The sequence below is a fragment of the Triticum dicoccoides genome, chromosome 6B (genome assembly GCF_002162155.2).
Source record: "Triticum dicoccoides isolate Atlit2015 ecotype Zavitan chromosome 6B, WEW_v2.0, whole genome shotgun sequence".
Classification (NCBI taxonomy): Eukaryota; Viridiplantae; Streptophyta; class Magnoliopsida; order Poales; family Poaceae; genus Triticum; species Triticum dicoccoides.
Window position 1 is genome coordinate 214,817,947 of NC_041391.1, and position 10,881 is coordinate 214,828,827.

Consider the following 10,881-nt stretch of genomic DNA (forward strand, 5'->3'; position numbering starts at 1 on the left):
CGTCGAGCCACGTCTATGCCTATAGTGTACAAAGAGGAGGAAGACGAGCGCATGCTCCAGCGCACAGGCGAGGAGGAGCTAGCATGTCATTGTCATCTCCGCCCTCGTGGAGGAGGCTCGCATGGTGGTTCTCGCGGCGGAAGCCGGTCGTGCCCACGCCGAGCCCGCAAACCGGGTACGGACATGGAATCTACCTTCGAGACCTTCAATGCCACGTGGGTCATGCAATTTGAAGGAAAAATTTGGGCCAGTCGACTTTTGTGAACCATTGGATGCAACATAGACGGCTAGAAGGGCTTCTTCATCCTTTGAAAATGATGCACTGTTCATCTTCTCTCTCAACCTTCGAGCCGCCAGCCTGCCATAGGCCTAACCGCATGCCACCTCCGCCCAGCCCTCCCCTGAACTGCCTGCCACCGCCATGCTCTACCCCACCCCCGGCATCCGTTAACCCTGGGTACGATCCATTTTCTCGACGAACTACATTCCACACCCAATACTCATAAGATATCATGGCCACCCTACCACCCTAATATATATACTGGGGCAGCTTCTCTGCCGTCTTCTTCCTTCGCTCCAGTGAACTTCTTCTTTGACAAATCGACTGACCCAAATTATACTACTAGTACATATTAAGTATAGTAGGAACACGAAGAAATGAGTAGTAGTACCAACTAGAAGAAGAACGGTAGTAAGCCATACTAGTACGTACTAAAGAGTTCAAACAACCAGAAAGAACATACTAACATAGTTCTGCCGGGGGCTCAGCACAACACACCCCTGAAATAAAACTAAGCAACTAGTCCGCTTGACACTGCAATAGAATCAGCATGAGCAACAACACTGCCACCTTACTCGGAGTCCTCGTCGTCATCCCTCTTCCTTTTCCTCTTCACCGATACGTCTTTGCTTGAACCGTACACTGGGCTCTGCTTATTCGTCCAACCCTTGTAGATATTTAAACAAAGGTAGGCATCCATTGTTGCATACATGATGTGATCTTCATCTAGTGTCTTCGAATCCCATGCATGATGAAACTTGGCGTGGGGTTTCTTCAGTTCATCGTACGAAGGATCAATCATGGTTGTTTCCAGGTCAACATTGAAGGCTAAGAGAAGGACACCAGGCTTACCTTCTGGAAATCAAAGGGCTGGCCTACAACGAGGCCTATCCGACCTAGGACATTCATGTCATTCGTAAAGTCTATAGTAACAAATTTCACTCTTTCGTCCTTGAGGAAGACCTCAAAATCCTAGCACCTAACGTCGGCATGGCATATGTGGTAGACCAAGCACACGTTATGTACGCAAACCTGGATCATGGCGGGCTTCTTCATCTCTTCCTCCTTTAGAAGCTTCTCCTTTTCCAGGACTAAGGTGTACTCCACATCTAGCCCAGTGACCCACTCATCCATTGAACTTTCGAACATGTGTAGGAAGTGACCAAGGCATGCTTCCACCATCATGGATGTACAGGTGTAGATGACGATGAACTCATCGCCGGTGATGGTTCTAACCTTGTCTCACCGTTGATCATGGATATTTGGGAGGCCATGGATTTTGGAGGCATGTTAGGAGAAGTGGAACTGGTGTAATGTGAAAGAATGGGACGACTGGGAGAAAACTGTTGTAAGGTAGAAGACGGGGACGAGTAGGGCGTGCGAACAACTTTGGGTGGTGGCTTGCCCGGTGGATAAACAGCTGCATGCCCCCAAAGAGTTCTCGAGTACTATGCGGGACCCACTAGATGTCATGTCTACTAGACCTACATTATAGGCCAGACGGTATAGCTTCTGCGTGTTCGCATGCCATGCCGACACATGCATGTAGTTTCACTTAATTCCGTCAACTGTTGCACCTCCCGTGACCTTCGCCTCCCTTGGGCGGCCGCACCCTTTGAGACTTCGGATGGTTACAAATGAGTAATTTTTTTGGCTACTCCGGATGCATGATACTCCCTCTGGTCCTTTTTACTTCGCCTAAGATTTGTGTCAAGTCAAAGATTGCAAAGTTCGACCAAATTTATATTAAAAATATCAATATCTACAATACCAAATATATAATTTATGAAACTGCATTTCATAATGAGTATAAAAATATTGATTTGACATTGTGAATGTTGATACGTTTTTCTATAAGTTTGGTCAAAGTAGAGGTACATTGACTTCAGACAAAACTTATATGAATAATGCAGACTAGGTCCTTCGTCCAGGTGCGTGACATGTCGAATATAGTCATCACAACAAGGTTAGCTATAAGATTACTACTACCTCCCTTCTATTTTAAAGGGCCCGATTCAAAATTTTCATCTACTCTTACCAAGATACAGGCGGTGGAATAGTTTTTGTAGTCCGCAAAAGTGCTCAACTAATGCTCTCGTTCTTCACAAAAAAAATGTGTTTACCAATGCATTATCGCATTGCATGCATGCATGAACATTAAATGACAAAGAATTTTTACATGCATTAGTCAATATTCTCTTTAGGCTACTCATAGTGGAAAGTATCATATACTAGTATCATGTGCATGATACTAGTGTATGATACTAGTACCTTTATAGTGCCATGCATGACACAAAGTAGCATAGCATTTAACATGATACGGTATCTACCTATGTTACTCTAACCCCCCTCTCTTTTTTAATTCTTTGACACATCAGCATGTTTGCTATTCCCGAGTGCATGATACTAGCTAAGATACCACCACTATGAATAGCCTTAATCATCGCATGCAATAACTTAGTGCACCTTGAAATCTGAACATGTGTGGGGCGTGTATACACAAAAATATCAACCCCACGCTATTGCTCCCCAGAATGACACCAGAAAAGAGCTTGATAATCCCCAAGTGCAGGGAATAATCGTAGCAATTTCCAAAGGTGGAAGTGTTAAGTATGGAGTGTCGAACCCACACGGAGCTAAAGGTAAGATCAATATTCTCTCAAGTCCCCACAAGCAACTACTAAAGATCATTAAGGTAAAACCCAACCATAGCATTAACATATCAAGTCCCCTTTATCACATACGCAACAACCCCCTTACCCGGGTTTAAGCTTTTGTCACTCTAGCAACCAACTATAAGCGAATCATGAATGTATTGCAACACCCTACAATGGGAATCCCTCACGCTTGCATGACACTGAGGGCACAATAGGACAACACCAAAATAAAACATACAACTCATACCAATCTAGATCATCAATCAACCCAAAGACAAAGGATATCTACTCAAAACATCATAGGATGGCAACACATCATTGGATCATAATATGTGGCATAAAGCACCATGTTCAAGTAGGGATTACAACAGGGTGCGGGAGAGTGGACCGCGTAAAAGAGATGAGGATGGTGATGATGATGGCGATGTTGATGAAGACGATCACCACGGTGATTATTCCCCTCCTGATGGCACTCCGGCGCCACCGAGAGAGAGGAGGAGAGGGTCTCCCCTTGTGCTTCTTCCTCCATGGCCTCCCCCCTGGTTGGGGAGATGTTCTCCCTCTGGTCCTTGGCCTTCATGGCGATGATGGCCCCTCCAAGATCCTCCCCCATGGCCTCTGGTGATGATGGCCCCCTCCGGCAGGGTGCCAAATAGGGCCTAGATTGATTTCTCGTGGCTACAGAGGCTTGCAGCGGTGGAACTTCTGGTCTCTCTTCTGTTATGGGGTTTTTAGGATTTATAGGAAGGGTTGGCGTCAGTTTCACATCAAGGGGGCCCACGGGGCGTCCACGAGGTAGGAGCACCCTCCCGGGGGGTAGGGCGTGCCCCCACCCTCGTGGTGGCCTCGGGACTCCCCTCCAGTAGCTTTTTATTACAATATTTTTTATATTTTCCAAAAATATTCTCCGTTGGTTTTCAGCGCATTCTGACAACTTTTATTTCTGCACAAAAACACCAGCATGGTAACAGCGTCAGTCCGGGTTAGTTCTAATCAAATCATACCAAAATCATGTAAAAATATTATAAACATGGCATGAATACTTCATAAATTATAGATACGTTGGAGACGTATCAATACTTTTTATAATCTTGAGAATCTTTTTGGCACCAATCTTGAAACTTGTGATGATAATAATTGCTATACTATTGGTGTCATACATACTATTAATGATGAAAGTGATTATCCTTATGATATGCAAAGGCATAAGCTTGGAAATGCTATGTTTGATGATAATGACATGTTTGAGAATTTATTTGCTGCAATTAATGTTTTTCCCAAGATTGGGGATGCTATGTTTAGTGAAGATGATAATTTTAGTCCCCCAAGTTTTGATGTGCAAATTTATCATGATGATAACATGCCCCCTATTTACGATGATTATATTGATGAAAGTGGGTTTGGAAGAGTGTAAACTTTATGAAGTAATGATCCGACTATTTTGGAGGGTGTTGAATCTTATTATAATGATAAAAGTGAGAGGTCATGAGTTTATTTAGTAATGGTTATATTGTTGAATTCATTCATGATGCTAGTAAAAATTATTATGAGGGAGTAATATATGCTTGTAGGAGTTGCAATAATATCAAGTTTCCTCTCTATGTGTTGAAGATCTTGAAGTTATGCTTGTTTTGCCTTCCTATGCTAGTTGATTCTTGCTCAATAAATTGTTTGATCACAAAATCCCTATGCATAGGAAGTGGGTTAGACTTAAATGTGATAGTCATATACTTCATGATGCTCCCATTATGTTTCAATTCTTATCTTTCATGTTAGCATCATTGAAATCATCATGTCTAGCTAGAAAGCCATTAAACAAAAGCGCTTGTTGGGAGACAACCCAATATTTACACATACTATTTTTGTGTGTTCACATGATTAAGCTACTGCAGTAATCATGCTTTATAGCTTTTGTTTCAATAAAGTGCCAAGTAAAACCTTTAGAATAGTATGGATGATAGTTGACTTGATTGTATGCAAAAACAAAAACTTTTGCTCCTAGTCCAGGAATTTTGAAGATTCACTGAAACGTGATTTTGATCTGAATTTTTACACAAGATTGATATACAAATTTTATTGATTGTCCTAATGTTTCAGAATTTTTGGAGTTACCGAAGTACGATTTCAATTCAAATCTTTACAGTTTGTTCTATTTTTGACAGATTTTGTTTTTGATGCATAGTTTGCTTGTTTTCTAGTTTCTTTGGCTTATATTGATTAATATAAATTGTAGAAATGATAGGGTACATCAGGCATCATGTGAGAAAAATTATGAATCTTTTCTTGAGAGTATCAAAGTGAATGATTTGTTTTATTATACTAACGGAACTCACGAGTTTTCTGTTGAGTTCTGTGTTGTGAAGTTTTCAAGTTTTGGGTGAAGTTTCGATGCACTATGGAATAAGGAGTGGCAAGACCTAAGCTTGGGGATGCCCAAGGCACCCCAAGGTAATATTCAAGGACAACCAAGCATCTAAGCTTGGGGATGCCCCGGATGGCATCCCCTCTTTCGTCTTTGTTCATCGGTAACCTTACTTGGAGCTATATTTTTATTCACCACATAATATGTGTTTTGCTTGGAGCATCATTTTCTTTTGTTTATATTTGCTTGATGTTATTCAGAGACATGTTTTCTATCTTTTAGTTCAATAAAAAGGTCAAGTATAGCCTTTACCATGCTTATTTTGCAAGTCTATGTGTTGTTGTTAGAAATCAGAAATTTTGCTGTTATGTTTTGAATATTGGTGAATATATAGTAAGAACAAGATAAAATCTTGAAATTTTTACACAATGAGTAAGAACAAATACTCTACAGTTTGGTAATTTTTCAGAATTTTTGGAGTTAGGAAAGTATGATTCCTCTTGCATTCTTTACAGACTGTTCTGTTTAGACAGATTGTTGTTATGTTTGCATTGTTTGCATATGTTTTCTTGTTTAATGATTCTATTCGAGGATGGGAGTATTAAATATGCAGAGGCATTTAGTATGCAATGTCAAATTATAATTTTAGTGATTTTTGATAAGGTTTTGCATGGATTTATACTAACTTATCCTAGAGTTCTTGTTGAGTTTTGTGTGGATGAAATTTTTAAGATTTAGGGAAACCGTGATATGATAGGAATTAAGGAGACAAAAAAGCTCAAGCTTGGGAATGCCCAAGGCATCCCTAATTAATATTTCAAGAATTCTCAAGAACCTAAGCTTGGGGATGCCCCGGTTGGCATCCCACCTTTCTTATTCAACAACTATTGGTCAGTTTTGGTTGAGCCTAAGTTTTTGCCTCTTCACATGATATGTGCTATCCTTGCAATGTCATTTTATTTTGCTTTGCTTGTTGTTTGAATAAAACATTAAGATCTAAAATTCTTAAATGTTAGAGAGTCTTCACATAGTTGCATAATTATTCGACTACTCATTGATCTTCACTTATATCTTTTGGAGTAGTTTGTCGTTTGCTCTAGTGCTTCACTTATATATTTTTAGAGCACGATGGTGATTTTATTTTGAAGAAATCAATGAACTCTCCTGCTTCACTTATATTACTTTGAGAGTCTCTCTAAACAGCATGGTAATTTGCTTAGGTTATAAATTTAGTCCTAATTTGATAGACATCCAAGAGGGATATAATAAAAACTTCCATATAAAGTGCATTGAATACTATGAGAAGTTTGATTCCCTATGATTGTTTTGAGATATAAAGATGGTGATATTAGAGTCATGCTAGTGAGTAATTATGGATTGTGGAAATACTTTTGTTGAGGTTTGTGATTCCCGTAGCATGCACGTATGGTGAACTGTTATGAGATGAAGTCGGAGCATGATTTATTTATTTATTGTCTTCCTTATGAGTGGCAGTCGGGGACGAGTGATGGTCTTTTCCTACCAATCTATCCCCCTAGGAGCATCTGCGTAGTAAATTTTTTCGATAGCTAATAGACTTTGAAATAAGTATGTGAGTTCTTTATGACTAATGACGAGTCCATGGATTATACACACTCTCACCCTTCCACCATTTCTAGCTTTTGTAGTACCGTGCAACTTTCGTCGGTACCACACACCCACAATATACCTTCCTCAAAACAGCCACCATGCCTACCTATTATGGCATTTCCATAGCCATTCCGACATATATTGCCATGCAACCTTCCACCGTTCCATTTATTATGACACGCTTCATCATGTAGTTGACATAGTATTTGTGGCAAAGCCACCGTTCATAATTTTCATACGTGTCACTCTTGAGTCATTGCACATTCAGGTACATCGCCGGAGGCATCCATATAGAGTGATATTTTGTGCTAAGTATCGAGTTGTAATTGTTGAGTTGTAAGTAAATAAAAGTGTGATGATCATCATTATTAGAGCATTGTCCCATGTGAGGAAAGGATGATGGAGGCTATGATTCTCCCATAAGTAGAGATGAGACTCCAGACTTAAAAATAAAAGAGGCCAAAGAGCCCCCAAAAAAAGAGCCCAAAGAGCCCAAAATAAAAAAGGCCAAAGAGCCCAAACAAAAAAAAACAAAAAAAGAGAGAAAAAGAGAGAATGGACAATGTTACTATCCACACTTGTGCTTCAAAGTAGCACCATGTTCTTCATGATAGAGAGTCTCCTGTCACTTTCATATACTAGTGGGAACTTTTCATTATAGACCTTGACTTGTATATTCCAATGACGGGCTTCCTCAAATTTCCCTAGGTCTTCGTGAGCAAGCAAGTTGGATGCACAACTACTTAGTTTCTTTTTGAGCTTTCATAAACTTATAGCTCTGGTGCATCTGTTGCATGGCAATCCCTAATCACTCACATTGATATCTATTGATGGGCATCTCCATAGCCTGTTGATACACCTAGTTGATGTGAGACTATCTCCTTCTTTTTGTTTTCTCCACAACCACCATATTCTATTCCACCTATAGTGCTATGTCCATGGCTCATGCTCATGTATTGCGTGAAAGTTGAAAAGGTTTGAGAACATCAGAAGTATGAAAAAATTGCTTGGCTTGTCATCGGGGTTGTAGCTACCTCTCGAGCTTGCGTTGTTTTTCCCTTGAAGAGGAAAGGGTGATGCAGCAAAGTAGCATAGGTATTTCCCTCAGTTTTGAGAACCAAGGTATCAATCCAGTAGGAGACGACGCACAAGTCACCGAATACCTGCACAAACAATCAAGAACTTGCAACCAACGCGATAAAGGGGTTGTCAATCCCTTCACGGTCACTCACAAAAGTGAGATCTGATAGAGATAGTAAAGTAAATATTTTTGGTATTTTTGATGTATAGATTGGAAAGTAAAGATTGTAAAATAGTAAACGAGATTCAATAATATGGAAAAGAGATTTAATAATATGGAAAAGAGATCCGGGGGCCATAGGGTTCACTAGTGGCTTCTCTCGAGATAGCATGTATTACGGTGGGTGAACAAATTGCTGCCGAGCAATTGATAGAAAAGCACATAATTATGATGACATCTAAGGCAATGATCATGAACATAGGCATCACGTCCGTGTAAGGTAGACCGACTCCTGCCTGCATCTACTACTATTACTCCACACATCGACCGCTATCCAGCATGCATCTAGAGTATTAAGTTCATAAGAACAGAGTAGCGCATTAAGCAAGATGACATGATGTAGAGGGATAAACTCAAGAAATATGATATAAACCCCATCTTATTATCCTCGATGGCAACAATACAATACATGCCTTTCTGCCCCTACTGTCACTGGGAAAGGACACCACAAGATTGAACCCAAAGCTAAGCACTTCTCCCATGGCAAGAAAGATCAATCTAGTAGGCCAAACTAAACCGATAATTCAAAGAGACTTGCAAAGATATCAAATCATGAATATAAGAATTCAGAGAAGAACGAAATAATATTCATAGATAATCTTGATCATAAATCCACAATTCATCGGATCTCGGCAAACACACCGCAAAAGAGTATTACATCGAATAGATCTCCAAGAACATCGAGGAGAACTTTGTATTGAGAATCATAGAGAGAGAACAAGCCATCTAGCTAATAACTATGGACCCGAAGGTCTATGGTAAACTACTCATGCTTCATCGGAGAGGCAATGGTGTTGATGCAGAAGCCCTCCATGATTGATTCCCCCTCTAGCAGATTGACGAAAAAGGCCCCAAGATGGGATCTCACGGGTATAGAAGGTTGCGGCGGTGGAAAAGTAGTTTCGTGGCTCCCCCTGATGTTTTTAGGGTATAAGAGTATATATAGGTGAAAGATCTAGGTCGGTGGAGCTACGAGGGGCCCACGAGGGTGGGGGCGCGCCTACCCCCTCGGGCGCTCCCTCCTGCCTCGTGGACGCCTTGTTGCGTCTCCGACTTCAATTCCAAGTCTTCTGGTTTGCTTTTGGTCCAAGAAAGATCATCGCGAAGGTTTCATTCCGTTTGGACTCCGTTTGGTATTCCTTTTATGCAAAACTCTAAAACAGGTAAAAAAACAGAAAATGGCACTGGGCCTTCGGTTAATAGGTTAGTCCCAAAAAAATATAAAAGAGCATATTAAAGCCCATTAAACATCCAACATAGATAATATAATAGCATGGAACAATCAGAAATTATAGATACGTTGGAGACGTACCAGTTGTGCATGATTTGAATATTTTGTGTGATGAAGATGGAGCATAGCCAGACTATATGATTTTGTAGGGATAATTTTCTTTGGCCATGTTATTTTGAGAAGACATAATTGATTTGTTAGTATGCTTCAAGTATTATTGTTTTTATGTCAATATTAAACATTTGTTTTGAATCTTATGGATCTAAACATTCATGCCACAATAAAGAATATTACATGGATAAATATGTTAGGTAGCATTCCACATCAATTTTTTTGTTTTAATCATTTACCTACTCGAGGACGAGTAGGAATTAAGCTTGGGGATGCTTGATACGTGTCCAACATATCTATAATTTTTTACTATTCCATGGTATTATATTATAAATCTTGGATGATTTATATTCATTTATATGCTATTTTATATTATTTTTGGGACTAACCTATTAACCTAGAGCCCAGTGCAAGTTTTTGTTTTTTCCTTGTTTTTGAGTTTCGCAGAAAAGGAGTATCAAACGGAGTCCAAACGGGCTAAAAATTTACGGTGATTTTTATGGACCAGAAGAAGCCCCCGAAGAAAAAGAGTTAGGCTAGAAGAGCCACTGGGCGTCCACAAGGGTGGAGGGTACCCCCTAGCCCCCTAGGGGCGCCCTCTGGTCTTGTGGGCTCCTCGTGGACCCCCCCTGACTTGTTCTCGACGCCAAAAATTCCTATAAATATAGGAACCCCCAGAAATAAACCTAGTTCAGGAGTTCTGCCGCCGCAAGCCTCTATAGCCACGAAAAACCAATGGAGAGCCTGTTCCAGCACCCTACCGTACGGGGAATCCTTCACCAGTGGCCATATTCATCATCCCGACGCTCTCCATGACAAGGAGGGAGTAGTTCACCGTTGGGGCTGAGGGTATGTACCAGTAGCTATGTGTTTGATTGCTCTGTCTCGTGTTCTTGATTTGGCATGATCTTGATGTACCGTGAGCTTTGATATTATAGTTGGATCTTATGATGTTTGAGGGACTCCTGGATTAGGGGGTGTCCAGATGACCGGACTATAACCTTTGGCCGGACTCCTGGACTATGAAGATACAAGATTGAAGACTTCGTCCCATGTCCGGATGGGACTTTCCTTGGCGTGGAAGGCAAGCTTGGCGATACGGATATGTAGATCTCCTCCCATTGTAATCGACTCTGTGTGACCCTAGCCCTCTCCGGTGTCTATATAAACCGGAGGGTTCTAGTTCGTAGGACGAACAACAATCATACCATAGGCTAGCTTCTAGGGTTTAGCCTCTCTGATCTAATGGTAGATCTATTCTTGTACTACCCATATCATCAATATTAATCAAGCAGGAGTAGGGTTTTACCT